Below are 25,239 nucleotides of genomic sequence, written 5' to 3'. Positions count from 1 at the left end.
CCTTTTTGCCAATGCCATTATTTTATTTTTAAGGTCCTTAGGCCTAACTTGTCTGAAGTGAAATATGAGGCAGTTTTTTTTTTTATAGACTGTATGGGCAAAACTAAACAAAGGATGAGATGAAGTTTTAATTAGAGTAATTTGTCAATCAATAAAAGACTTAGCTTTATATCGGGGACAGTATTGGGAGAGGAGTGAGTTATCTGAACATGGATTAATCTTAGCAGGCCTGGTGTAGCCTGACCACAAAAAGGATAGACTATAAACCTACTCCTGTCCTCTACATTATGGGCCACTATCTTGATCCACAGGAGATAGCCATTGGTTGGCTCACTCCAAGATCTAGAATTTGGGGAACATTTAGGAGCTTGGCCATAAGTCAGACCATGTACTCCAGTGAAGCCTACAGTAAAAAACAGTGTGACATATTTATAGTCACGTATCTATTTCCAGCATCTTCTTAATTGATTCTGAATTCAGGATAGTGGAAAGGTGGGAATATCTCCCTTCTAACCTGCAACCAGTTTTGATCCTCTGTTAGTCAAAACCCAAAACAAATGTAGCAGGAGAAGGTGGCCTCTGGCAAAAAAAAAAAAATGTTTCTTGTTATCTCCTACATTTTCACACTGTCCATTTAGTGATTTTTTTTCTAATTTAACCTGTAAAGAGCTAGTATGTTTTCCACATCTACAATTTCAAAGATGGACTGACAGAGGTGATAGATAAATATGCTGGTATATCACAGAGGCTTAAGTCACACCCACTTGTCATTTATCTTGACAAAGCATAATATTCCTATAGCCTTTAATCGTGATCATTTACCTTTGGTGACTTCATGGATTATGTTGAATAATGAGCTCCTGGAAAACAATCGACCAAGATCTGGTTGAAGGTCATTAATTCACGTTGACTCTCTACAGTGTCCTGAAACAATGGCTGCAACTTAACCACTTTTTAAAAAATGCGTAGAAGGAGCACCCAGGTATTTTCTATTGTGGTGACCATGGTTGCAGGAGTACACTGTTATTGAATCATTTCAGATAATGTGTAGTGGCAGATGCCTTTCCTGACACCAGCTAATAGCAAAAATAGTAAACATACATGCTTTCAGAAGAGGTTATTTACCAAACCTTGGCAAAATAATAAATTTAAAGAAAGTCATTCTAGTCCCGCACTGCTGAAGACAGGTAGCCCTGAAATTATGTCAGATTTAAATGAATAGTTGAAAACCAACTGCTGCTGACAGATCATCATTAAATGAAGATAAGATAATTGATTTTGAAGTACAGTAGATATATTGTAATAACTTCAAATGTAAGGAGAAAGAAACCAATTATATATGTTACAAGTATAGTAGTAAATTAGACATTTAAAACAATTCTTAGAATTCTTTAGACTATCTATAAGTAGCTTTGCACTAACTGCCAAATAATTGTTTAAAACTTTGTATTTCATTTATTTAATTATATACATTGAGAGATAAATGCATTCACTTCATTATAGAGACTATAACAAAGAATAGCATTCTCACTTGTACCTTCAGAAATGTATTGAAATCCGGCTTTATTACTGATGATGCTTAATGATTAATTCTGAAGATATGACTTCTGCCATACATTTGAGCAAGTACAATTAAAATAATGCATATCTCAGGCACAAAGCTTGGTTTATGAGTATAATTCTATGGAATCATAAAGATCTATAGAAAAATTAGTTTATTACTTCTGTCACAGGCTTGGTTTTCAAAGGGTCTATTCCCACCCAAATACAGTTACTGTGACATTTCCATTCCACACAACTGCTATCCAGGTACCCTCTATTTAGGTACCCTCCTACTATTTAGGTTCCCTCCTCTGAGTCCATGGGCTTATATGCATCCTGGGTTTTTGAAAAGGAGAGTATCGACACAGGGCATTTAGGGCAAGGCTCGATATTGTCTTGTGGCAAGACAGGGTGTGATTTGTGCCAGGCGATGTGCAGGAAAAATCTTGCCTCACAAGGGACCTGATCCGTGGGTTGTCCTGGCAGATCAGGGCACTCCAGCACTAGCACCCAGTGTCGCTGGCCAGTCTCAATGCTGAATCGGCTCCGCCTCACATCACTCCCCCACTTCTAGTCCTTTAGCCTTTCTCGGCCCCCACTCATCATGCTCCATCACACTTTCCTCCTCAGGCAGTTGATGTCATCTCTTCACCTTAGTGATGCAGAGTAGTCTGGATTTTCCTTTGTTCATTCTCCAAAGTATTGTTTGACATACAAATTATGCCCTGCTTCCTTGACAGACTTCATTTTCGATTTTTACATCACTTTTTATTTATTACAATGAAATCGGATGCTGCAAGTTAAAACCTTTGGCTCACATATCTACAGGTTTTGCCAATGATTTCCAAGGCTGGCTATAGAGATAATCATTTAGGGAGGAATATACACCAGTGCCACCCACTCTCCATACACAGAGATTCTCACGCAGTGTGACTGTGGCCTGTCTTAGTCTGTTTGGGCTGCTATACCATAAACTAGGTAGTTTATAAACAAAAGAAATTTATTTCTCACCATTCTAGAGGCTAGGAAACCTAAGATCCGTATTTGGGGAGAGCAAGCTTCCTGGCTTATAGATGACTATCTTTTCGCTGTAACTTCACATGGCAGAGGGGCTAGGTAGCTCTCTGGGGCCTCTCTTATTATAAGGTCACTATTCCAAATCATGAGGGCTCCACCTTCATGACTTACTCACTTACCAAGGCCCCACCCCCTAATACCATCAGACTGGGCATTAGGTTTCAACATATGAATTTGCAGGGGGACACAAGTATTCAGTCCATAGAAGGGCCCTATGTTTTGGCATTTCCAAGTTGAGATTCAAATAAGTAGCTCTGATTGAAAAATACTTTCTGACAGTGTAAATTTAAGAGCCCCTTTGGAAGTCTTAACTTTGACCTGTCTTGGAGATCTAAAACAAAATAAAATAAAACAAAAACAAACTAGATCATCAATGTAAAATATTTAGCATAGTGCCTAGCACAAAGTAAGCACTGAAACCAGTGACAATGATGATGATATTTTTCTTTCTTTTACTTTTATAATAATCCTAATCCTCCTTGTGGTAATGTGGATTTCTCCAAATGATCTGAAAATCCTTCTACTAGAAAGTTATAGCCTGTTAAAATATCATACAATGATTAATAACCTGTTTCTCACTATTTTTCATATGTAAACATCCATACATGTGAAGCAATGTTTCAAGCACGATGGGTTTGACAAGAATAAACCCTTTCTCCTGTCAAGTATAAAGTGATTGTGTTCAAATGTTCCTCACTGAGATCTAAACTGAATTCTAAGTTTCTTTGAGATTAATGTTGTTCCATATTTGTCAAGATGGAGATAGTAGGCCTTGATTTGATCTAATTTGGGTAACAAGAGACAAAAGGCAAGAAAATTGATGTGAAAGAAAAAAGTGATAAGTGAAGTTGTAAACACTTATAGCAGAGACAAAGCAAAATATATTTATAAGAAAGCAAGTGAAGGGTCTTTAATTGAGTCATATGAAAATACAGTTGTTCAGAGAACACGGTGGAAAACAAGTCCTTTTGCCCACGGATCTTTAGGTATCTCCCAGAGATTAACCATGATGTTCAAAGGGAAACTTGTAAAGTTAATGAGTATATATTAAAAAGAGATAAGTTCCGTGAAATTTAATGTTTTCAGTTTGCATTTAAAAACAGTGTGTGCAATCACCAAAATAGCATGGGCTTCTTACCTTCATGTCAGAGAATTCATGTTTCTTTAACATACAACGGGGAGACTTTTCTTCATCCTTACCCAATCATTTTCTCCTTCTCTAGAATAAAATTTACTGGCACATAAACAGAGTTAAACATCTTGGGGATATTTATTCTCAGAAAAGAAAGGTGATATGGCCTAATAATTCTAAGCACTTTCAAAATTTTATCTGCACAGGAAACAGAAATAAAGATAATATACTGAAGCTGCCACACAGTAGATTTAAGTTAGACATAAAGAAAAAAAAATGACAGTGATGATGGCTCAGTATAAAAAAGGAATACAAGTAAGGTCAATAAATAGATATTCTTATCAGATTTGGTTATGCCTAGAATTTAGCAGATGAAAAATATAATTCTCAGATCTCTCTTACTGTACCAGTGAGTTGTCATTGATTCAGTTATTTTGAACACTGTGTTTTTTTTAAAAAGAAACATCAAAGTCTATATGAAACAAAATCATTTCTTATAAATAAATTAACCTCTGAAATGATTTTGGGATGAAGCATTTGGGCATTGTGTTAGCAAAACATAATATTTTGAAGTCACACATGTTAAGATGATTTAAATAATTCCTGCTTTTCAATAGGTTTTAATAAATACCTTTAACCACTTAGTCTTCTTAAACTGAAAAGTTACCTAATACGAGCAAACACATAATTTCCTTATATACTTCACATATTATATTTCTTTAAATAATAATAGTAATAATAAAAGGATAAACTTGTGTGTTAAGAATATCAGCGGCCATATAAGCAGAGCTGCCATCTTGTGGATAATTCAGCAATGGGCCAATTGCTGATGCTGTAAAACGTAGTAAAATGCTATATTCTAACATTGCTAACTGCTCAGAGTAAGTAACAACATTCACAAGAGTTTAAAACCCATATAAATTCCTAAGTCCTGCCTATAAAATTAACACGTGCAGGACACGTTCATTTCTTCTGCAGTTACTATTAATGTAAACCTTATTAAGATGTAGGTTGGGAAACATTGGAGGATGACTTCTCTAGTTTAATTAGCCTCTATTGCTGATTTGTTTTGATAATATAAATAATTAGTTGAACTACAAAATTGGTGTAACAGAAATAATTGTCAGGCAATTAAATACTGCAATGATTTCAGCTCCTGGGAAATATGTAGTATGGAAGCATAGTAACAAAATTGAGGTCTACTTGGCTTGAACTACAAAACATCTTCTACTTGATTTGTCAAAAATATTTTTACAGATTCCATATTCTTCATATCAGAAAACAGTCACTAATATAAATTTATTCAGGAATAAAGCCTAGAGAATTCCTTTAGATTTTTAATTCCCCTTATGTTAAGTCTTTACATGGCTGTTAAGGTTAAAATATTTGTCCGTTCTCTGAAACTCACAAGTGTTAGCTGGCCATTTTAGCTGGAGGAAGGTAATAAATAATGAGACAATGTTGGTAGATTCATTATAAATTGTGATGTTTGTTATTTTCCCTTTTAATGAAATTGGAGATTTTTTTGAAGTCCTGAAACAAATGTATTTTACTCCTTTACACGTTTATACTAAATAGTATATTCAAAAACTGGCACCATCCTTTTATTTTTTTCACAGTCCCTTAATGTTTTAACATTTTTACATTTAGAACTTTTTTTTACATTATGTGATTAGGTTGGACTTCTTACTAAAACTATTTTATGATAGTAGTAAGGATTTTTATGTCTTTTCTCAATGTTCATATTACATATTCGCTATCTTATTTTTGGCTTTAACCCAGATGCATGTATAGACTGATGTTCAAGTATCATTAGACTTTCCAAAAGGACATACTGCAAATAAATCACTGAAAGGCCCTAACCTTTAATATCTCTGATCTTCCTAAAGAAATACTACCCAACAATTACTAAAATCTTCATAACTTCCACTCATCATTAATTTCAGATGATTTCTGCCTACCACAAGGGAATATAACTTTTCTGTTCTTGTATATAAAATACTACAGTAGGCCAATTAAACTGATTTCCATATATGATATATTGTACATTATATTTATCTGAAATCTCCTTGAGTCTATAGATACAATTATTTAAAATTAAAATATAAGTTCTGTCCTAATGAATTGCAGTGAAATTTGAAATTGACTTAACATATGGGGTAAAGATTCATTTTTTATTATAAGCCAAAATTAATTTAAAATATTTCTACTATATTTTCCTTCTCTCCTATTCATTCTCCTAGGAATTAAATTATATTCCATTAATTTTCCTATTTTGTACACAATTCAAACATTTATGCTTTTATATTTAATAAGTGAACTCCCTTAAAATTTTACTGATGCATTGATTAGTCTTGATCTTATATAATATTTAATCATTGAAATCTATATTCTTAAAATAGCTTACTTACATATTTTAATAACACAAAACTGGGGCCCTTTACCAAGGTATTAACTTATTAAGAATCATGTGAAGGATGTGAGTATTCGATACAAAGTACCTAAAGAGAGCTAGGAGTATTTATATTTCTCAGTCTTCATAGTGTCCTCTGTCTATGTAGCACGGTAGCACACAAACAAATGCAAAACGACATAAGACAGGTTACAATCTGTTTATGTAAATCATCAGAATATATGTTTATCTTAAAAATTAACTGAATGGTATATATATATATCAGTATGTTTTCTATGTGTGACAAGTTGTACTCTAGTTTTGCTGGTTATCTCTGCTATTAAATGCTTAAGCCATTAAAATTTTATATAATGTATGAAATAGAGGAGCATATTTTATTTTATAAATAATTATTCTCTCCATGACATATCTTCTTAGAAATGACAATAGCTTTATCATTTGTCTACAGAAATACAGTTGACATTCCTATTGTCCAAATTCATCTTTCTGATCTGTAATTTAATTTTATGTCACTTTGCATGGCAATGAATCTTTTTTAATGCGCATTTCTATCTAAACTCCCATGATTTTAGGCAGAAATAAATGAACAGTGTCTTTCACATTGGCCCAAAGTACATTTTGACAAATAGTCTTCTTAAGTCGAGATTCTTGCACTTGACTAATATGATTAAATTCCAAATATACTGGGAGGGACAACAACATCAAAGAAAGAGCATTGAATGAGTCAGTGTTATAAATCAAGTTAATTTGCAGCATTATTTTCTAGTTAAAATTTTCAGAATTTAGATTAATAATATTTTTCCTTCATTATTTTGAAGACAGTGAATTGACCTTTAATTTTAATTACGCAAATGCCTTTAAAATGAACACATTTAATCTTTTGCATAATAACAATAATAATTGCATCTTGTATTAATGTAATACTTTTTTATTTTATATGTTTCCGTACATTGCCTCATCTAACCCCTAAATCAACTATTTTTTTGTTGTAGGTAGCATTATCATTCTCATTCTATACGTACAAATTATTCATTTTTCAAAGTTCTCACAGATAGTAGCTGATGGAGCAAAAATCGGAGACTGGATCTTTTGAATATGAATCTAGAACTCTTGCCTCTAAATCACGCACTCACTTGCTAATAAGAAGAATCAAATAATCAAACCAACAGGAAAGAAAACTAGAACTTGGAAGGAAATTTTGAATGTATGGTCTATGGAAGTGTCTTTTCATATAATTTCAACTATTAGAACTCTTATGAGCCATACAATAAAAATAATGTTCTGTCACTGAAAATGTGGAAGAATGATAACAACTATTCACCCTGAATCCATTATTCAGAAGGACATGAACCAACATAAAGGCATATAAGAGCACTGTTGGTGACCTTATTTCCTTAAGGGTGGGGATAGATGAAGTGAATTTCTCTCACTCTCTCTCCAGGTGGTTGTACTGTGTGCATGCTGAGCTGCACAGCTTTCAAGGGGCTTGCCCTGGGATATGACGGGCTGGATTTAGAAGGAGCTGGTCATTCAATAGCTCTGGTAATTCTTGCATCTCACAGTTATGCAGCTGACAGCTCCTTTTGGTGGGGAAAGCTGGATATATTTCAAGGTGATCGTAGTTTTGTCCCTCTGGCAGCAAGCTGCTGCACCCAGCTTAGCCCATTATCCTCCTCTCCCACTGGATTTAAGCCTGAGGAGAAGTCTGGGGCTTTTGTCAAGATAGAGGGTAAAGAGTGGATAATTATTACCCTTTTGTTCTCAAAGAGAACAGCACTATATTACAAAGTAATCTTCAGTTACTGAAATGGACTTGTCTATAGTTCCAGTGACTTATAAATTACTTTGTAAAAATTAATATTTAACAATATTATTTTAGTGATGTTATGCTTTCAATATCTCATACTTTAAGCTTTATTGCACAAAACTTTGGAGATACTATTTAACATTCAGAAAGTAAAGTGCATTTCTATTTTTTTATTGTTACTAGAAGGTTTAAAAATACAGATGGCTGCTTTGTCCAAATTGATTGAAAGCTCCAGTGTGCAACTGTCTACATTGTAATTTTTCTCAACTTTCTTAATCTCATGGGGTAGTTCTGTAAAATCAATACAAAGTAATTAGAAAACTTAAAATTCCAGATGTTGTGACTATATTAATCTTTTCCTTTAATATCCATGCTGTGGAGTACCTTTTACAAATACAGTAATTTAATAAACATTTTTGGGAAATAAAATTCCCAAGGACCCTAATTGATTAATTATGTAAATAGATCTTAGCATATTTAGGGGGCAGTATTTTCAGTATGCTATCCTCCAGTAGCTCAACATCACTTTCACTCCTCTTTTCAGCAAAAATTATGGTCAGAGATGAGCATTTCAATTTGCAGCTGACAGTTTAGGGTTAAGACATGATTCCAGGTAACAGAAGCCAATGAGAGTACACCCAGTTGATGTTTGTGACATCATCTTCCAGTCGGAGTACATAGAACAGCTGAGGTAGCGTTCAGTTTCAGCCCCAGTGCCATTATGATGGATGTTTACATCTCTTCATTGAGAGCCAATTATCTCGCTTTTGTGTGAGGCCCCAGGATCACTCATGCTGCCAGGCTGCACACAGCACTGTTGGATCTAGCTGAACGAATTGTTTTCCCTGTCTCTGGTAAGAGCCTCTTCTGTTTTACCTTCTCTTTCAAAATAAAGGTAGATGTGTCTAACAGAGGAAACAGTGGAAGAAACTAGTGTCAGTGTGGAACAGGATTACTATCTGGTAAGCTTTTAATCAGAGCAACGTTTAACATTATTAAAAGGAAGTGTGGATTGAGCAAAATGAATTGCAAAAGAGCATGCTAACGTGTACCTGGCAAACTAATTTGCAGTAGGAAATGAATGGCAGGTACATTCAGCTGGTCTTTAGAAAGGGGAAAGTAACTGCTTTTATAGGATGATTATTTTGAATGTGTTTTTAAAAATATCTATGGATATGTACACCACTCTGCTCTATTTCTTTATATTTTGCTATTAGTAGCAAGGAGTAGAGATAGAAATGATCAACCAAGTAGTGTTGCTATAAATTTAAAATGAGTCAAAGTTTCTAATTGTTAAATGATAGTTCTTTGGGAGAGTTCTCCAAAGTTGTATCTATTCAGGAAAACAAATTTACCAAGTGAGCAAAGGCTTTAGCTTCTGAAACGAAGTTGTAGTACTTTGTATTCATGTTTATCTTTTTTAACCTAAGAAAATGATAATAGCAAATAGTGTTAAGAAACAGTGGGTTTTTTTTCTGGAATTAAGAAGTGTTAAAATCATTTATTACATTAAGTGCTTTTGAATGCATAACAAAATACTGTGTTTTATATATTTGCAGAATATTTAAACCCTGAAAATAAAGCTTTCAATTATTCAATCATTTATTAGTAATGATATTTATACCTGAGGATCCTTACAATATTGTAGCAAATCAAATATATTTAGAGCTGTTGAATTGCTGTGGATATAGGTTATTGAATCTGACAGGGATCCTGAAAAATCAGATAAAATGAAGCTTTTAATTGACTGAGAATGTTTACATGCCACCAAATGAAGAATTCAAAAACAGTTTTAACTCTTCAAAGGTTGTCTATTAGCATGGTATCAAGTAGCAGACTATCATTACTTTAAAGTTGAATGCAGTTATTTGTGAAATGAAGATGCAGAAAAATGTAAATAGCTGTTATTTAAAATATTCTTTTTTAATAACATCTCCATCTCTTCTAGGGTAATAAAACTTTTGAATAATAACTTGTCCACTGGGCTTCAATATACTTATACTTTTCAGATTTATTTTCACTCTGCTTTAACATAGAATATTTTTGCCTGTGCAAACCAGTAATTTGGATAATTAGAAATCAGGGTTTGGAGGTGTTCCAGTTATACTTGAAGACAGCAGGGATTTCTCAGCTATGTCACACTTCCGTATCTTCCACTAGCCCAGTCCTGTTTGCCAGTGCTTGACATTACTGTTGTTCGATTTGTCTCCTTTAGTTAATACAGGTCTGAACAAAACTGAGTTTGTAGAAAGTGTCGGATCTGTATCAATCGAATCTAAAGAATAAAGCTTGTTGTCTCAGGCAAAACAATATATAATCCACCAAACCTCAAAAGCTTACAAATATGCATCTGGAATTAATTTTTCACAGGGAGATTTATGATGGTGTATTCTGTGAATTTCAAAATGTAAAAATGGGAATCCAAAAGTTCTGATAATGGGAACTTGAAATGATTCACTGCTTTGAAATGAATTTTTTTCCTTAAGTTCTTTAAAGTGGAGTTGAATAACCCAAAGGTTTTGACTCTGTCATGTTCACAGCTGATCAATCTTGACCAAGGGAAAGCATTTGTTTCCTAACAATTAATTCCCTAAAAATCTGTTTATATCCTTCCATCAACATTGAGGAAAATCTTACTCAGCCAATGAATGGTGTAGACATTGAAAATAGTATTTCAGGTGTGTATGAATGCTTCTCTCAGAGTTAGTGTCTCTAATCACAAATGTACTGCTTTGGTAATGATGGCAGTGTTAACATTGCTTATCTCGTTTTCCTTTGAACAACTTTGTACAACATGGATATGCATGATATCATCCACCTGAATGGTGGACTTCATTGACAGAAGGTTTTTGCTTTTCATTTTATTCTTTTAAATAGAGGGCATCAATGGGATCCTAGCAATTTCCCATGCCACAAACTCCCTAGGAAGAATTCTTAGTGCAGGGAGCCATAGGTAAAGATGCACGATGCTACTCGTATTGCTATGTTCCCTGCCTTCTTTCTTATACATATGTTCTTTGTCTGAATTAAGTAAATGCCTTTTTTTCTTTTGCATTATTCTTCTCTGTATTATCTCATCCAGTTCTTTGTATGTGGTGCACCAAGTTAAATGTTGCTAAGTGACAGGTTTTACAGGTCTTAAGAAGTGATGGAAAAAGTGCACAGTGATAAAGAGATTTCTATGATCCCTTCTGAAGTTCTGTGCATTTCCCAGAGGCTGAAGGTGATATATTGTTTTCTTTTGAAAATTGTTCCTCAAATTGTGTGATTATCTATTCCAAAATAACACTTTTTTTTCTTCTTGTATGCCCTACTCCTCTCCTGTACTTAGTTTATGTAAGCACTTTCATTAGCTTCTTTTGATTATTGAATACAGAGTACCATTTAGTTTTCTGCTTTCTCAGGTGAAGTACTGGGTGTATCACGAATTCTATGCTTGTCTTAAAGGTGTGAAGTTCTGGACTTCGATGGCCAATTTTCTAGTTAAGCCAAAAATATGGTAATCATGATGTCATCTTAGCTAGCACTTATATTAGTATGTGAATACATGGATGTCTAGGTGTATATTTTATGTGCATAAACATAATGTGATATGGACTTTAAAATTTAAAATGTCTTTACACGGACATAATATTCATTCTTAACAATTGGTCTGTGATGAAGTAATTGAAATTATGCTGCTAAGGAAACAGAGACTAATAGTTTTTAACTTGTTGCCAAAGATCACCTAGTCAGGAAATCAGTAAATGGAGAGGTCAGGACTCAGAAACAGATTTTCAAATTTCAGTGCCTCAGATCAATCAGTCAATCTCAATCTCTCTCTCTCCCTTCATATATCTGGCTATCTAACTAGTTATTAATTTTTTTTATTGTCTACTCTGTGCCAAGCACTCTTCTAGGTGCCTGGGATTTATTTACAACTAAACAATATAAAAGATCCTTGCTCTTGTGCATGCTATATATTTTTTCTATCTGGAAAGCTCTCATCTTTAAATTACTAAAAATATGGAATTTATTTCAAGGTGTGGCTGAATAAAGTAGAGAACTTCCTAGGAATTAGGAAACATGAGTTGAGGGGTGGGCTTATTTGCATTTCTTGTGTTTCTATTTAAGTTCCCCGGTATGTTTCAACCTAAAATAGAATTATAAGTACTTTACCTTTGGGTATTGTGAAAATGTTTATCAATTATTTTATTACTCAGATTTGATTCTGAATGTGATCACTGCAACTTTACAAAAAATAAAATGCTTAAATTACAATGGATTCCAAAAAAAATCATTTTTGGACAAAGTTACCTCTATTTGTAGTATACATTCAAGCAATCCAGCTTTACATTTCACCTTTATTTTATTATAAAGCCCTTGATGGTCTTGATGCACTGAGTTTACAGTCATTTGGCTTCAGATGGGGCTTAGGATAAATAGGAGAATGAGAATTTTATATTTTCTTTTAATTAAAAAAGTTAACAATGTCTTCCAATGATAGTAGTTTGTGTTTGAGTAAAGCAAAGAAGAGACAATCTGAAGTGTAACACCCATTTTTTCAGCAGTTTGGCATATATTAACGCTAGGTCCTAGGACAGTTGAACTGCAAGTGATGTTTACTACCCATTTAATTTACTTACAGATACCCAGTGGTTTAAAAGAAAAAAAAAGGCCTGAAATCTAACCTTCTCAGAGAAAATCAATCTGTACACAGAACCTATCAGTTGAAGATAAACCATTTTTAGATGGTATCATTTAATTAGCCACTGAAGGGACTACCTAGTGACATTCATATAAATTGTGAAACAATTCAAAGTTGCTTGCACACGCTTGATTTAGCACAAAATATTTTACTCTTGTAATATTGTATAATAAAAAAATTATACCCCTGAACTTAGTCCTTTTGCTAATGTGCATTTAAAATGAGCAGAATGAGGGAGTAAAATTAGAATGCGATAATTAAGAATATGAATTAACTACATTCAAGGGACATTAAGCTGTGGATGTTTTGCCAAAAAGTTTTATAAGACACCAGGCCTTGAATTTAGCTAATTTTACCTAATAAGATTCCAGAGTTAATTTTGATAATGTTTGTGATAAATAAAACATAAATGGACATCAGAGTGGGTTTTTTAAATGCGAAGTTCTACTAAAAGCAAAGAATTGGTTGTTTGTTCAGCGATACTGATTTCAGTGGCAAGGAACTGAGCATGGGTAGTATATAGACAGTCTTGGTCCCAGTCTTCATTCACAAGCCACTCTCTACCTGTATGCCATGGCACGCTGTAAAACTCTCAGAGGTGTACCATGGCATTTGAATTAATGTGTAAGATATATCTTTGCTAAAACAGAGTATACATATTGGTACTGCAAAGTCAGATGAAATATTGAGCTGGGTGAAATGTATAATGTGGGGTAGAGCATGATAAAATCTGCTGTGATTAGTAGAAAGGCTTGGTGGAAAGTTCAGTTCCAGCAACTCTTCTTGATTTTAAGTGCATCAGAGACTATGATCGGATGAGCAAACAGTTCTGCTGGGTAGAGTAACAAATAGCTGAGGCTGTCAAAGCACTTTTTTGTTTCTTTTTTTTTTTTTTTTTTGAGGAAGATTAGCTCTGAACTAACATCTGCCACCAATCCTCCTCTTTTTTGCTGAGGAAGATCAACCCTGAGCTAACATCCGTGCCCATCTTCCTCCACCTTGTATAAGGGACATCTGCCACAGCATGGCTTGAAAAGCAGTGCATAGGTCCACGCCTGGCATCTGAACTGGTGAACCTCAGTCCGCCAAAGCGAAACATGCAAACTTAACCGCTGTGCCAGTGGGCAGGCCCCTTTTGTTTGTTTCTTTGTTTGCGTGGACTGCAGTTAAAATATGGTTCCTGAGATCAGATTATCTGAGAACAATTTCTTGCTTCACCCCTTTCAGGCCTTAATGTCTTCATATAAAAACAGTGGGAAATAAATGTACCTATCTCCTAGGGTTATTGTGAAAATTATGTGAGTTAACCTTATAAGCACTGAAGACAGTGTCTGGAATACAGTATGGTCAATCAGTATTGCCTCCTTTAGTATATTCAATGTTACTGACTTGCTTGATATTTTATGTGTGCATGTCTTAATTCAGAAATTTCGTTAAAAAACAATATTTACAAACACAAAAACTCTGATATATTACAAATACAAAAACTTTGGGAACCAATTATACTAATCACTCTTTAAAACTTGATCCTGGGATTTAGGAGATTATCATACTAGATATAGCCTTATCACTTATTACATATAAGATTTCTGATCTATGTTATATTTCAGATTTTTAATATGAAAAATGAACTAAATAAAAAATGGATTAATAACTTTTAGGAGCTTTTTCCACCTTTAAAATTATATGATATGGGAATTTTTTCATGAGTCGATCACAGTTTATAGTTATAAAAGGTTTGATTTGTTCTGATATGTGTGAAGATCAACACTCCCCTACCTTCCAGGCACTCATAGTGGGTGATGAAGCGGTGATAGAATTAGGCTAAAGTCCTTCTCTAACTCATGCTTTTCTGTATCCCTAACACACTCCGAAAGGCAAAATAAGCATATTCTGATTTTTTTTTTTTTTTTTTTTTGGTGAGGAAGTTTGGCCCTGAGCTAACATTTGTTGTCAGTCTTCTCTTTTTGATTGAGAAGATGGTCCCTGAGCTAACATCCATGCCAATCTTCCTCTACTTTGTATATGAGACACCACCACACTATGGCTTGATAAACAGTGTGCAGGTCCTCACCCAGGATCCGAAGCCATGAAATCCTGGGCTGCCAAAGTGGAGTGCGCCCACTTAACCACTGTGCCACCTGCTGGCCTCTTGGGTGGTCTGATTTTTAAAATCTGTGTGTGTGTGTGTGTGTGTATAGTTTGTTTTGTTTCATTTTAATGAGGCATCTACCATGTGCCCAATCTTACATCAAGAGAGATACAAATAGAAAAGCGTAAAAAATTCTCTTCCCTGGAATTTATAATCTTGTAGAATCAAAGTGATAATGTGCGTGTAAAACATAAAAGAACAATCCAATCATTTTGCTAAGGTATTTTTTCTTCAGTTCTAGGTACTCTGACTTATTTCACAAATTATTTAAAGCATACACACACAACTATTGAACACCTAGGACATGCCAACAAGGATCAAAACACCACCTTTGCTCTCAAAGGGCTCATGGCCTAGAGGTCAACCCAAAGTTGAACATAAATAATTCTAATAGATTTGATAAGTTTTATATTAGAGGTATGCACAGAGTGCTGAGGCAACATAGACAAGGAGTGACTTATTCTACCTGTAACAATCAGAAAGTTGTTCTAAAATAAGCTGTCATTTAGCTGTTTTAAAAATGAGTAGAGAATTTTCCAGGTAAGACCTGCAAAGGATATTTCAGACAGAGGGTCCTTCAGAAAGTACAAAGTCAAAATGGGAGGAGAAATCACAATGTGTTGAGGGAGGAATCAGTATTTAGTATGACAGGAGGCAGGGATGAAGGGAAACCAAAAATTAGCACCAAAGTATCAGAACAGATGCTGGTTGTAAAAACACCAATAGGGACAACCTGGTCATAACTGCATAACTATCCGCCTTGGCTGGAAGGTTAAACTGAGTTTTTCTGAATTTAAATACTGTGGAAGGTATGAGATTAGAGAGATCACTGTGGTTGTGAGTAAATGTGGAATGCTTCCTAAAAGAAATGAAGCAAGATGGTCCAAAACTTCTTAAAGCAGTCTGACCCATCAAAGGAGCAGAAAGGCCAAGAGAGTCCACTTCAATAAATTTCAAACAGTGTTATTAGATTCCACATTCTCTTAATTTATTTTAAATAATGGGTGGTATCCAATGGGGTGACTAATTACTCAAGAATACAGAGGAGAGTCACACATGACAAAATGGAGGAGAATATCAGAGTTTAGGAAAGAGAGCTTGAGTCAGTAATTATTCACTCTTGATGCTCTTGACCAGATATGAGCTAAGGTTAGGAAATGTCTGATCCTGCACGACCTACTGTTTCACTGTTGAGCTAAGGTCAACTGGAAGATCCAGGGGAATGAATTCCCTTCTGATCAGATGACTCAGTTCACCGTAGTCACTTTTTTAAAGTATTTGAACAACATTGTATAAAAGCTATTTATTAAAAATCCATTTTAAAAGAAAAAATAAAGCATCATCCCATTCCCTTCTGGCTATGAGTTAGGTGGCATGTGATTTATGGCAAGCATAATTTAATAATGAAGGAAGAGAGAGAGAAAGAGGTAGTGAGCATTAGGGAAGACCATATACTAATTTCACAGTTGTCTCATAAGACTATCCCAGAAACTGTTGTCTAAGTTTGTTCGTATATCATAATGGTGAGTTCCCAATATGGAGAAAGAGATGGCATCCAACGAGGGCATAATCAGTTAAGCTGTATCTACAGCATCTCACACCTACAATGCTATGGGCACTCTGATAGGTGGTGGAGATACAGAGGTAAGTGTGGTGTTGATGTCACATCAAGAATATGGGTGTCATGTGGCCAGCCTGGTGGTGTAGTGGTTAAGTTTGCGCCCTCTGCTTCAGCGGCCTGGGGTTCATGGGTTCAGATCCCTGGTGTGGTCATAGCACTGCTCGTCAAGCCACACTGTGGTGGCATCCCACACAAAATAGAGGAAGATGGGCAGAGATATTAGCTCAGTGACAATCTTCCTCAAGCAAAAAGAGGAAGATTGACAACAGACGTTAGCTCAGGGCCAAACCTCCTCACCAAAAAAAAAAAAAAAAAGAATATGAGTTTCATGACAGGGCGCAAAAGATACTAGGACAGGTCACTCTAGGAAAGACAACACAACTGTCTTCCTGCTTCTAGGATAACTCCTTCCTGCTTGCCCAAATCTTTAGCATTAACTCTCAGAGCAATAGTGCGTAATGGGGTACAAGTGATAAATTTAGATTAGGAAAGAAAAATGGTCTCGAGTGTAGGAAATAGGCTGGAACTCAGCATTAGACTGCCTGAGATCCAGGAAAGTAAGCATTTTGAGGAGAGTGAAAAGAAAAGTCTAACAAAAAATCCACTAGCTGACAAGGTTGTGATCGTTAATCACAGGGAATATGATAGCTAATTATAGAGAATATTTTATTTCCTTGAAGTCAAAGATTCAGCCTAATTCTTTGAGTACCCATGGCCTGGAAGCCAGTTCAGCAGATGTTCGTTAAATGAATGCCTGACTGCCTGAGGGAAAGGAGGAAGGATAGAAACTGGTCCCTTTTCTCTTTGTATATTTTGAATATGTTATGTTTGAGATGCCCATTAAAGAGCAAAGCTATTGTATTGTACTGTAACTATTGAATAAACAAGACTGGAGGTGAGATATTTAGGAACTATCTTCAAATTGTTGACATGCAAAAGCAATGTAACTGAAGGAAATCAACTAGAGAAGAAGCTTTATGAAATTCTGCTGTTTAGAAGAAACAAGGGATACTCAGAATGAGAGGCCTTTGATTCAGGAGGAAACCAAATCTAAACTATTAGAACTGCCTCCTTAACTTTAGATCAGGAAGGAAAAGATGGTAGGAAATCTATGCAAAGCTTTATTCAGGAAAAATAAATCTGAACATGGCATTAATTTTTCCCTCTCCCCATAGCCTCTCTTCATCCCCTTGTCACCTTCAATCGCTTTCCATTACTTGTAGGATAGTGACACAACTAATATAGTTTACAAGGCCCAACATGGTTTGTCTGTGCATTCCCTCAACATTTGCCTTCTTTTCGTCTCTCTTACAATCTCTTCTCTGTCCCACCACTGAGACTTTGCTCATGCCATTCCTTCTGCTTAGCAGGTTCCTCTCAAACTTCTGCACATACTTTACTCCTACTCATCATTCAAATCTCAGTTAAAGAGTGCATCCTTAGAGAAATCTTCCTTGACTTCCTCAACAGGTAAAATCTTCCTACGACAGGCTCTTAAAACAATATTTAACACATGCAAGAGTTGCAGTTCGAGAATTTCTTGGTTGATTAAAGTTTAATTCCAATCTTCCCCACTGGACTTTAATCTTCATGAAAGTAATGGCACAGTCGAAGTCACCACTGAAACTCCAGCATCTAGCATAACATCTAGCGTAAGGATAGCAGCTAAATAAATGGTGCAGGCAAACTGAAGCTGGCAAAAAATGTATTTGCACCAGGGAAAAACAAAAGCACTGAGATAATAGTGAATCTCAATTATAGAAAGGAAAATTGAATGGACTTCCGTAGAGTTTTAGAGTACTTGCCCATCCCTGCAGCCTCCTTGTCAGTATTATGTGGATGACACCATACTAATCATAATACGTAAGTATATCAAGTAAGTTTGTAGGTTGTGGACTTTGAGTTATGTTCCAAACAATGGAAATACTAGCAATATCTACTTGCCAATTTTTATATAAATGTAGCAAGGGTTCTTTGGAACACACAGATAGTCAAAGGATATGAAGAGGCATAGACTTGGCAAAGGGTATAGAAACTGAGTGACCACTTATATAATTTGTACCATGCATCACTGATGTTACTAAAACTAGAAAGAGCATAATTGAGAATGTGGTGGCCAACAGTATGAAAGGCAGCAGAAAGGCTCAAAATAAAGGATCAAACAAAACTGCACTTTAAATTGAAGGGGAGATCACTGGTGGCCTTAAAGAAAGTAGTTTGAGATGCTAGACACCAAGGAGTCTGGCAGGAAATTGATTGTTAGAAATTGAGTCATGCTCAGGCAATTTAGAATAGAAAAGGAATAAAGACCTGCTGGTCAGAACTGTCAAATAATGACTCCTTCATAAATGGAGAAACTTTATTTGAAGGATGGATGTGTACAATGTTAAGTAACATTCACCCTTATAAACTGGTTTTCATAACTTGTACAAAACGTATTTAATATCTAGTTATTATGTTTAGAAGATCATTATGGTTACAAAAAGGAAAGCAATATATCCAAAAATGTAGAAAATTGTGGGCGTAGTTACTCAGAAGTTAATTTATTCTCATAAAAATGATTCTGTTTCAATTGAAGCCGTTTATAAGCATCTTTATAGAAAATAAACAGCTCTTGCTTTGTAAGCAAATAAAGAAATAAGCCTCCTGACTTTAAGGCTTGGACCCTCCAGAAGTTCACAAAATATCCTAAAGAAGCAAGGCTGTGCCAGGAAAGATTCATGACCTGCTAAATAGAAGAGCACTCAGACCTTAAGAGGTTGGAGAAATTAACTGAAACCCAGAGAGAGAAATATTTGCAGTGGATACAGGTTAAAAATCAATATAATTAGAGAGAATATGACAGTATAATATACCAATATGAATGTATGAATGCAAAATAAATGAATATACACATAGAATTATATATCTTTACATACGTAAAAGTATACTATAGTGATAGAAAATTTTGTTTTCGAAGTTGGCGATACATCGAGCTATTTATTCTGGTAGCTCTACAATGATTACAGAATTCTTCTTAAGAAGAGATTTCTGATTTACTTAGAAAAAAAACCAGTTTGATTAATTTATTTGTTTTTGTTGTTCAGAAGGGCAAGATATCTTTAAATATTCTGGTCAAGAGAGAAAGATATTCCTCCTGTTTCCAAAATACAATAGTTTCCCCTTATCTGTGGTTTCGCCTTCTACAGATTTAATTCCCACTGTCAACCGCAGTCTGAAAATATTAAATGGAAAATTCCAGAAATAAACAATTCATAAATTTTAAATTGCACACTGTTCTGAGTAGCATGACGACATTTCCCACCGTCCTGTTCCAGCCCGCCCAGGATGTCAATCCATCCCTTCGTCCAGCATATCCACACTGTATACACTACCCGGCCGTTACTCACTTAGTAGCTTTCTCGGTTATCAGATCAACTGTCACGGTGTTGCAGTGCTTGTGTTCAAGTTACCTTTATTTTACTTAATAATGGCCCCAAAGCACAAAAGTAGTGATGCTGGCAATTCAGATATGCTGAAGAGAAGCTGTAAAATGCTTCCTTTAAGTGAAAAGTGAGAGTTCTCGACTTAAGGAAAGAAAAAAAATCATATGCTGAGGTGGCTAAGATCTATGATAACTTTTATTACAGTATATTGTTATAATTGTTCTATTTTATTATTAGTTATTGTTGTTAATCTCTAACTCTGCCAGATTTATAAGTTAATCTTCATCATAGGTATCTTCCATGGATGGGGGGGATTACTGTAGTCTGAAAAACAAAGCAACAGGACTTGACTACTAACTCTAGCATCTGACACAGAAGGAGGAGTGAGATGCACTATGAATTCAGAGAAGTGAGATGAAAAGAGGGTTTGAAATTGGAAAAGTTGGCCACAGTACTACGCCTAGGCAAAATTGTGGCCACTTCCATGTGATAAAGCTGTTCTCTAAGCAATGGTTTGTAGTCAGTCTAGACTGGGGAAGACTGGGTTCTAGTCCCCAAAAGCAAGAAGAAGGCCAAAAAAGGAGGCAAAGTGGTATCTTAGGTTTGAGAAGAGGGACCAAGGTAACTGGATTCAGAGGCGGGATTCTGGTTTTCAGGAGGTCTAAGGGGAAGAGCCTCAATATAGAAACCTGGCTTGGTAACAAGGGACCCAGCAACTGGGAGAGGCCTGACTGCACCTCACTTATTGGCAAGAACTCAGAGACTGGACAGAGATTCTGAGGTCAGAGAAGTTCCAGAATTTGGGGTGGATTTGGACCCGTAGGTTGGGTTGGTGGCTCTATTGGTGAAGGATGGAAGCTGGACCTGAAACGCCACCACTTGGTTTATTCACTTGAGTTATAGACTGGGGTGTGAGTGTGGGGATTAAGAGTGTGGACTTTGAAAGTAGTCAGCTGTACATTAATTTCTAGCTTCACCCCTTACCCAGGGTACAACCATGGGCAAAGCACTTAACCTTTCTTTGTCTCAGTTGCCTCATCTGAGGGATGCTGTGAGGATCAAACAAGATGACATATACCATGCATTTAGCATAACACTGGCCCCCAGTGCATGCTGGATAACTGCTGTACTTCATTATCATGACTAATCTGCAAACTCCAAGCTCAGTCCTGCTGCTCCTCACACCCACCTCTCGGTGTTGGTACATGCTCCCTCTGCATGGAGTACCCTGCAGCGTCAACTCCTTTCCATCCTTCCCATCTCAGTTGAGATGCAACTTCTGGTGGGGGATGGGGATTCCTTCTTAGACCATCTTGCAGTAGCTGAGGTGTCCCTCTTTTGTGCTCAGACAGCGCTTGTATTTTCCTGTCATGTTTTTTAATTGCCATTTTCTTCTGTGTATCTCCTGTTAGACTCCAAGTTCCATATGTTTGGGGATTTTGTATGTTTTACCCACTGCTGTATCAGCAGTGCTGGCATAGAGTAGAAGCTCATTAAATATTGATTAAATGCATATATGGTGAGAGATTTCAGACTTAGATCCCTTTGGAGAACCATAATCTGAAAGGATTTCTCTGTTAAGCTTAATTTGGGGGCTGATAGTTGGAAAGCCAGAACTGGAAGATCTGAGGTCCCTTTCAGGAGGTGGCAGTGAAACTCAGTCCTCTGTCAATCCCTATCTGTCTCCTGCCACAGTGGTGTTGGCAGGAAAAGCTTTCATTTTGGGAGTATCTCACACAGCCACCAAGCTGCTGTGGCAGTCACCATCTTTCCCAGTTTGGTTGGTGTAAACATGCTTGAGACTGTCAGTGAACGACAGACCACAATCATGAAACAGAGCAATGCATTCTAGGAGGAACAGTGTGTATATTTCTGCCTGTGGGCCTGTGGCCATGCCTTATGAAAGACCTTGCTCTTCTTGGGAAGTTTTTATCTAAGATTTCTTTTACTTTAATTGTCTTATTTGTCTTTGAGAGAAAAATAATAAATAAACTCAAACAGCAGTGCTTCCTGCTGGAACCAGGTTGGGGACTTGAAGAGCTGGACTTGGAGGTCACAGAGGCTAGGCTAGATTGTGGCCCCTCTTTTCTCCTCCTGGGCTCTTCTCACTGCATGAGGGATGTATTAGTTTTCTATTGCTCTGTGACACATTTCCACAAACTTAGATGCCTGAAACAATAGACGTTATGTCACAGTTTCAACGGGTCAGTGATACAGGCACAGCTTAAATAGGCTTTTGCTCAGAGTCTCAAGAGGCTGCAATAAAGGTTTTATCAAGCTGTGTTCCTTTCTGGTGTTCGCATCCTCTTTCAGGCCCAAGTGTTGGCAGAATTCTGTTCCTTGCGGCTGTAGACTGAGGTCCCTATTTTCATGCTGGCTGTCAGCTGGAAGCTGCTCTCAGCTCCTACAGGCTGCCTCAGTTCTTTGCCAGGAGGCTCTCTCACAGGTCTCTCTCAACAAGGCTTCGAGACCAGGAGGAGAGTCTCTTGCTTGAGTTTGTGAAGATGGAGTCTTACATAACAGTGTAATCATGGGAGTAACGTCCCATCGCTTTTGCCATATTCTGCTGGCTGTTTAAGTCAGTCACAGGTTCTGCCTATACTCAAACGGAAAGAATTATACAAGGCTGTGACTCCCTGAGGGTCACCTTAGGATGTGTCTGCAACAAGGAGCAGTCACATAATCTTCTGAGACCTCTAAGTGGCTGTGAACCGCCGCTGCTTAACCATTAGTGGAAACTTTCTACAAATCTTCCTAAACTTGTAATTGGCAGAGCTCATGGAGATGAGCTAATTTTGAATGAAGAAAGTGGATCAGTAACCAAGAGAAAGTGATAATTGGAGCCAGAAAGATGGCCAGTTGCCTCCTCCTAACCTTTCAACCAGAAAAAACTGTAGCCACATGTACTTATTGTAGGTTTGGAGAGCTGGAGCAAGGGCTGTAGTGTTGGACTCTCGTTAAGACATTTTGGACCAGGGACCCCTGTTTTCACCCATTATCAATAGGAGGGCAATTGAGAGTCACACTGCTGATATTGTCACTTGGGGCCACCATTGTTGTTAGTCTGATTAATAAGGCACAATATCTAGAGGCTTCCTTCTCCTGGACTCCTTTAGCAGCTAGAATCAGTCCCCTCCCCCTGCATTGTTGAAAGTCCTGAGGGACCAGCAGAACCCTCAGGAGCTGGGAGGTATGTGTGTATGTGTGGAGGGGGTGAATGGGGAGTTACTGCCCTTCACAAGCCATTGCTGGGGGCTGTAGACACATGGGGCTGGATGGCACAGCTACTCCTTCAGCTCTTCCCCTCCCCACTCTTCCTCCTCTTTTATTCTTTCTATATGTCTCGAAAGACCCTAATATTTTATTGTACTTTCATTGACAATCAAATCAAATCAGTAAAGACTTTTGAAACTTCTAAGTACAAAGTCTAGTGTCTTTATATACAGAAACTACAGGGTTAAAAAAGAAGTGAGTAAATGTGGAATGTGCAGTAAGAGAAATAGTGAAAAAGGTGTTTATGTAATGTCCCATGCCTATTCACATGGGGACAAAGCATCAACATTTGGGAATCTGAGAGGACCATCACGGCTTCACTCAGTCATTTAAATAAGAGAAATGATGCAATTTCAGATGAAGGAGAGACTGAAACTGAAGTAGCATCGGTGATTGGCAAAAACAGCTTTGCTACCCGTGAGCAGAAAGGGAATGCTGTGTTTCTTCGCATTTGTCTTGCAGGTTCCTGCCACTGGTGAGATTTGGCCACGTGTTCTCTGGAGTTGGGTTAAATGGGTGCCTTGCTATGACCACCTTGGTCTTCACAGCATAAAGGGGAACATGTCCTACTTGAGGCTGAGACCCTGGGAAAACTCACATTGTACTCAGTGGCCTTTAAATGTTCTTCCCAGGCCCTCCAAAAGCTGTGTAGAAGGCTCAGCCAAAGGGAGACACCTGGGCAATTTGACGGGAGAGTAAAAAGAAGAGGGCCGGCGGTGGAGTGGGATTATTTCTGAGACACTGGGAGACCACTGTCAGTAACATGAATGATATCTTCTTAACTTCTTCCTCTCCCTCAGTCTCTCATGATGTGCAGGCTGATGGGCCAAGCAGGTTCAGGTAAGGATCAGGGTGAGTGGCTTGGTGGGACCAAGCCGGACAATTGGTGAGACAGAAGCAAAAGGCTGTCAGCACTGTCAGACCAAGCTGCTTTGGCATGTGGTTATCCACCTGCAGTTAGGGCTGGAGGAGGTTTACTTGGCATTTATGTGACACTTAATAAAGTGCTTTTCCACATACAGCAGGCAGGCAGCTCTAGGACCTGAGACCAGCCCTGCATCGGCTGCCTTGGAAGCACTCATTGCTGCTTCCCGCTGCCTTTTCCTCTGGGCAGACAGCTCTGCCTGTGAGGGGAGTCCCCCTAGACTTTCAAGGTAGAGTCTTGATCCAACCTGGCAAAATGTGAGGACCAAAATAAGTAAGGGAAGCAATGAATTATAAGGTATTAAAAAAAAGTATGTCTATATCAGTAATAAAGATAATAAACAGGGGAGAAGGTATGGTCCTTTCTTACATTAGAATGCAGAAGACCAATGTAGAGAGAGAGTGGGAGTTGCAAAATTGTCATTTGCTTCTGTAATAGTAAAGATTGGATCAAACAAGAATCACTAATAGATGCTAAATCTAAGGGGAAATTTTTTATGTGAAGCAGGATATTTGTGTGTTAGTAAAGTGACTCTCCAGAGACTGCTTATTAGTTGCAAAGGAGAACAAAAAGAGTCATTACAGTGGAAAATCAGACAGCACCTGGGCTGTTGTTTTAATTTTCAAAATTAACATCACCAGTGAGGGACCGATGGATATTATGTTCCCCTAGATTCGATTCCCGGAGAACAAATTCGTCTATGTACTATTATTGCCTGGAATGCATAATCTAAAACTAATCATAAGGAAACATCAGAAAAATCTAAAATGAGCAACACTTTATTAAAAAGGAGGCAGTGAGGATTGTATTCTTCAAATTATCATTGGCATAAAAGACAAAGAAATGCTCTGATATGATTCAAAGAGGCTAAAGAGATATAGTAATTAAATGCAACCCCTCCTCTTAGATTTGGTCCTATGTTGGAGAGGTAAAAATGTTCTGAAGAGGGGCTGGCCCCGTGGCCGAGTGGTTAAGTTTGTGCGCTCCGCTGCAGGCAGCCCAGTGTTTCATTGATTCGAATCCTGGGCGCGGACATGGCACTGCTCATCAAACCACGCTGAGGCAGCGTCCCACATGCCACAACTAGAAGGACCCACAAAAAAGAATACACAACTATGTACCGGGGGGCTTTGGGGTGAAAAAGGAAAAAAAATAAAATCTTTAAAAAAAAAAATGTTCTGAAGA

At 37.0% G+C, this 25,239-nt stretch overlaps 1 protein-coding gene across 11 annotated transcripts in view; it reads left to right on the top strand.

Moving 5' to 3' along the window:
• The window catches only part of MGAT4C (MGAT4 family member C), a 693,471-nt gene that overhangs the window by 471,320 nt on the left and 196,912 nt on the right, over positions 1-25,239 (top strand). For 2 of the 11 annotated variants that reach the window (XM_070254604.1, XM_023631365.2), the window contains exon 1: positions 8,638-8,825. The exons of 8 other annotated variants lie outside the window; for them this stretch is intronic. The gene's annotated coding sequence lies outside the window, so the exon portion shown is untranslated. Of the gene's footprint in view, positions 1-8,627; positions 8,826-25,239 lie in introns of those variants that run through there. One more of the 11 variants, XM_070254600.1, reaches the window with a different exon arrangement.

The sequence above is a fragment of the Equus caballus genome, chromosome 28, assembly GCF_041296265.1.
Source record: "Equus caballus isolate H_3958 breed thoroughbred chromosome 28, TB-T2T, whole genome shotgun sequence".
NCBI classification, from domain to species: domain Eukaryota; kingdom Metazoa; phylum Chordata; class Mammalia; order Perissodactyla; family Equidae; genus Equus; species Equus caballus.
The sequence above is the reverse complement of the archived record's forward strand: the minus strand, read 5'-3'. Positions and strand labels throughout refer to the sequence as shown.